The sequence below is a fragment of the Mytilus galloprovincialis genome, chromosome 2 (assembly GCF_965363235.1).
Source record: "Mytilus galloprovincialis chromosome 2, xbMytGall1.hap1.1, whole genome shotgun sequence".
NCBI classification, from domain to species: domain Eukaryota; kingdom Metazoa; phylum Mollusca; class Bivalvia; order Mytilida; family Mytilidae; genus Mytilus; species Mytilus galloprovincialis.
The window spans coordinates 80,390,146-80,396,307 of NC_134839.1; positions in this window are offsets into that span (position 1 = coordinate 80,390,146).

The following is a 6,162-nucleotide window of genomic DNA, read 5'->3' on the forward strand; positions in this document are numbered from 1 at the left end:
GGTTTATGACCACAAAAGGAAGGTTGGGATTGATTTTGGGAGTTTTGGTCCCAACATTTTAGGAATTAGGGGCCAAAAGGGCCCAAATAAGCATTTTCTTGGTTTTCGCACTATAACTTGAGTTTAAGTAAATAGAAATCTTTGAAATTTTGACACATGGTTTATGACCACAAAAGGAAGGTTATGATTGATTTTGGGAGTTTTAGTACAAACAGTTTAGGAATTAGGGGCCAAAAAAGGGTCCAAATAAGCATTATTCTTGGTTTTCGCACAATAACTTTAGTATAAGTTAATAAAAATCAATGAAATTTAAACACAAGGTTTATGACCACAAAAGGAAGGTTGGGATTGATTTTGGAGTTATGGTCCCAACAGTTTAGGAATAAGGGGCCCAAAGGGTCTAAAATTGAACTTTGTTTGATTTCATCAAAAATTGAATAATTGGGGTTCTTTGATATGCTGAATATAACTGTGTATGTAGATTCTTAATTTTTGGTCCCGTTTTCAAATTGGTCTACATTAAGGTCCAAAGGGTCCAAAATTAAACTTAGTTTGATTTTAACAAAAATTGAATGCTTGGGGTTCTTTGATATGCTGAATCTAAAAATGTACTTAGATTTTTGATTATTGGCCCAGTTTTCAAGTTGGTCCAAATCAGGGTCCAAAATTAAACTTTGTTTGATTTCATCAAAAATTGAATAATTGGGGTTCTTTGATATGCCAAATCTAACTGTGTGTGTAGATTCTTAATTTTTAGTCCCGTTTTCAAATTGGTCTACATTAAAGTCCAAAGGGTCCAAAATTAAACTTAGTTTGATTTTAACAAAAATTGAATTCTTGGGCTTTTTTGATATGCTTGAATCTAAACATGTACTTAGATTTTTGATTATGGGCCCAGTTTTCAAGTTGGTTCAAATCAGGATCCAAAATTATTATATTAAGTATTGTGCAATAGCAAGAAATTTTCAATTGCACAGTATTCAGCAATAGCAAGAAATCTTCAATTGCACAGTATTGTGCAATAGCAAGAAATTTTCAATTGCACAGTATTGCACAACAGCAAGAAATCTTCAATTGCACAGTATTGTGCAATAGCAAATATTTTCAATTGCACAGTATTGCACAATAGCAAGAAATATCTAATTGCACAATATTGTGCAATAGCAAGAAATTTTCAATTAATTGGAGTTATCTTTCTTTGTCCAGAATAGTAGTTGAATCAACTTAAATCATTGTTTTATACAATATACAATGTATATTCACTTTTACTACCAACTGATAAATTAAAACAATCTTTACAATTCAGTGATCACAAGCACCTTTTGTTACAGTTTAACATTTTATGATGTATTTAAATGAGTAGTTATTGTTGCAAACTCCATTAGAAATTTGAATTGAGATCAGTTTTGGAAAAAGGGAAAGGGGGATGTGAAAAAAAAATGGGGGGGGGGGTAAATTTTTCACATTTCAGATTTCATAAATAAAAAGAAAATTTCTTCAAACATTGTTTTGAGAGGATTAATATTCAACAGCATAGTGAATTGCTCAAAGGCAAAAAAAATATTTTTAAAAAGTTCATTAGACCACATTTATTCTGTGTCCGAAACCTATGCTATGTCAACTATTTAATCACAATCAAATTTAGAGCTGAATCCAGCTTGAATGTTGTGTCCATACTTGCCCCAACCGTTCAGGGTTCAACCTCTGTGGTCGTATAAAGCTGTGCCCTGCGGAGCGTCTGGTTTTCAAGTTGGTCCAAATCAGGGTCAAAATTAAACTTTGTTTGATTTCAACAAAAATTGAATATATGGGGTTCTTCGATTTGCTGAATCTAACCATGTATTTAGATTTATGATATTTGAGCCCGGTTATCAAATTGGTCCACAGTGAGGTCTAAAGGGTCCAAAATTGAACTTTATTTGATTTCATCAAAAATTGAATTCTTGGGGGGTTCCGATCCCAGATCCCTCTTACTGTTTTGCCAGATTCCCGTATCCCGCTTACACTATGTACGTAAGCAATTCTCATTTTTTTGTCATTTCCCGGATCCCGTTGGACCTCATTTCCCGTTTTCACGACACAATAATTTGACATTCACGTGTCACGCTTATAAAAAATAGGCAATCCAGCGTTACGCTTAGACCCCAATGAGATCCACTTCTTGGGGTTCTTTGATATGCTGAATCTAACCATGTATTTAGATTTTGGATATTGGAATACCACAAAGGGATGGTAAGAAGTGTCTTTGGGAGATTTGGCTCAAACCGTTAAGGAATAAGGTGCAAAAAAGGGGGGAAAAGGTTTCCAGGTTAATGGACAATTACTTAAAAACAAAACATAATTTAAAAGGAGTGTAAGGTTGGAAATTGAAACTCATTTGAATATCTCACCTAAACTGCTTTTAAAGTATATTGGAAATTTGCCAAAAGTTTTATTATTAATAAATTCCAATGGAAATTTGCCAATAACTTAGTTTAATGAACTTCATTGGAAATTTGCCAATATAAAATGTTGCTGATGAAGCTTTTTTGTTCATCTCACCTAAACTGCTTTTAAATTATGTATATTGGAAATTTGCCAATGACTTTAGTTTAATAAACTGCATTGGGAATTTGCCAATATAAAATGTTGCTGATGAAGCTTTTTTGTTTATTTTTAGCCATGATTATTGTAGTTTCAAGACAATAAATTGGACTTATCTTTCTTTGTCTAGAATGGTTGTTGAATCACCTTAAACTAATGCTTTATGAAATATTCTTTGAAAATTGGAGTTATCTTTCTTTGTCCAGAATAGTAGTTGAATCAACTTAAATCATTGCTTTATACAATATACAATGTATATTCACTTTTACTACCAACTAATAAATTAAAACAATCTTTACCATTCAGTGATTACAAACACTTTTTTTATATTTTAGTATTTTATGATGTATTTAAATGAGTAATTATTGTTGCAAACTCTTTTTTGAGAGGATTAATATTCAACAGCATCGTGAAAAAAAATGTTTAAGTTCATTAGACCACATTCATTCTGTGTCAGAAACCTATGCTGTGTCAACTATTTAATCACAATCCAAATTTAGAGCTGAATCCAGCTTGAATGTTGTGTCCATACTTGCCCCAACCGTTCAGGGTTCAACCTCTGCGGTCGTATAAAGCTGCACCCTGCGGAGCATCTAGTTAATTGATTTTAACAAAAACTGAATTCTAGGGGTTCTTTGATATCCTGAATCAAAAAAGGTTAATATTTTTGGAATCCTATAATGGTATGAGGTCGTCGTCGTCTGCGTTGTCGTCGTCGTCTGCGTCGTCTGAAGACACATTGGTTTCCGGATAATAACTTTAGTTTAAGTGAATAGATCTTTATGAATTTTTTCAGAAGTTTCAATACCACAAAAGGAGGTTGGGATCGATTTTGGGGATGATGGTCCCAAATGTCTAGGAATTAGGGGCCCAAAAGGTGCCCAAAACAAGCATTTTTCTAGTTACAGGATAATAACTTGTGCACAAGTATTTTAATTGCTCTGAAATTATACCGCAATGTTTAAAACCACAAGTAGAAGGTTGGGATTCATTTTAGGGGTTATGGGGCCAAACTTTAGGAATTAAGGACCAAAAAGGGGCCAAAACAAGCATTTTTTCTAGTTTCCAGACAATAACTTGTGTGTAATTGTATGGATCTCTCTGAAATTGAACCACAATTTACCATATAACAAAGGGGAGGCTGGGATTAAGTTTTGGGGTAATTGCCCCAAAAATGTAGGAATTAGGGCCAAAAAAGGGCCAAAAAGAAGCATGTTTCTAGTTTCCAAATAATCATGACAATAAGTTGTGTTTAAATGTATGGATCTCTCTAAAATTGTACTACAAGGTTCAATACTACAAAGGAAAGCATGTGATTGAGTTTAAGGGTTATTGCTCCAAGGGGGGTTTCAAAAAGTTGGGGGGGGGGGGGGGTTTTAAGGGATTCCTTTTTTTTCAAAATTTTTCAAATTTCGAATTCTGAAAAGTTTCAAGAAGAAATCTTCAATTGCACAGTATTGCGCTATAGATTTGTTAGATCTTTGACCACATTAATTTTGTGACAAAAACCTATATTATGTCAAAAATTTGGTCACAATCCAAATTCAGACAGTATCAAGCTTGAATATTGTGACCAAATTTGCCCTAATTGTTCAGGGTTCGACCACTGGGGTCGTATAAAGCTGCGCCCTGCGGTGCACCTGGTTTTCTTTGGGCCCAGGTTCCAAGTGAGTCCAAATCAGTGTCAAGATTTCAGAATAAAACTTTGTTTGTATTCAACAAAATCATATTGTATGGGGTTCTTTGATATATGCTGAATGTAACCATGTATTTAGATTTGGATTTTGGGCCCCATTATCAAATTGATCGACATTGAGGTCCAAAGGGACCAAAAAATATAGTTACTTAGATATCATCAAAAATTGAGGTCTTGGGGTTCTTGGGATTCTAACCAAGTATATCAGAGATTGTGGATATAAGACCATAATGGGTAAATATAAAAATAAAAAAATGTGGTATAATTGCTAATGAGATATCTCTCCATATGAGACCAAATGACATAGGAATTAACAACTTTAGCTCATTGTACGACCTTAAATGTCCAATTTCAATTTTCTTAGACCACATTAATTTTTGTCAGAAACTTATGCTGTGTCAATTTTTCATTACAATCAAAATTCAGAGCTGTATCAAGCTTGAATGTTGTGTCCATACTTGCCCAACTGTTCAGGTTTGGACCTTTGCAGTCTTATCAAGCTGCCCACTGCAGAGTTTTTATTTTTTTATAATGTCAATTTCTTTCTCATTATGAGTAATATAACAATATTTGGTTTATGCGTAACTTGCAAGTCATCATGCCTGTCAGACAGTTTTAACTTGAACTTAACCTCATTTCACGGATAAGTGAACAAGGTTAAGATTTGTGGTTAAGTCTAGATCTCTGATACTATAAGCAATAGGTCTTCTCTATTTGGTGTATGTAATGATTGGAAGATGTACATGTCCAGCTGCAGGTGTCATATGACCCTGACCTCATTTTCATGGATCATTGGTCAATGTTAAGATTTTGTGGTTTGATCTGTTTCTAGGATTCTATTAGCAACAGGAAGACTATATTTGGTGTATTGTATAACTGTAAGTGTACATGTTTGTCTGGCATGGTTCATCAGACTGTGACCACATTTCATAGTAATTTCATAATGTTAATGTACATATTTTGAAACCTTCATATTTCAGACTTTCAACATGAAATCAATGATAAGTAAAATAATGGACACATTTCAGCATGTGCAATCTAGTTTAAGAGACATCTCCAAAACCTAATAGGTTTTTTTATTACATTTTTTTAGTGGCAGTATTCAACTGACAGCTGTGGCTATCTGTATGGAAACCCAGCAAAAATTTAAACCCTGCTTTCCAAATTATTTCTGTGTTCTTTTGAGATCTATTATGTGGTCATCATACTAGTTTGATTTTGTAGATTTTTTTTTGTGTGTTTCAATAAGTGACATGTTTTTTTCTGTACCAAGGCATGCTTTCTAGAAATTGTGTTGTTTTGCTGTTGATTTTCTTTGTTTGTAGGTCTAAGATTCATTAGTTCATTCTTGATAGTTGGTGTGGCAGTCCAATATTATTAGAAATTCCTGATATCATTTTTAGGCATACAAAGTCCTAGCATGTTTCTTTGTAAATTTTAGTTTCTAACAAAAATTATTTCAACTAAGTGTTAAATTTCTTTTTTAATTAAATTATCTGTGAGTGGATAAAATCACCTTTTTTATACGACCGCAAAAATTGAAAATTTTTATTTGTTACATTAAAAGTTGGCACAAAATCCTACAAAATACCAATCAAAGGCAAATTCATCTTTGAGGCCTTGGTGGCCTAGGGGTTGAAGTTGTGAGTTTGAACCCCACTTGTCAGCAGGTGTATTCAATTCCGATCTTAACTTCTAGGATGATACTCTGGTTTCTTCCTTTGATAAAAGCTTGCTATCATGAGACAGCATATGATAAGTGTGCTGAAAGTGGTATTAAACAAGGGTTAAATAAAAAATAAATCAATTAAATCCATCTTCCTTATTAGATCTGGTTAATAATGCAGAGTCCAATTATTAACATAAACAAGAGAGAAAAGACA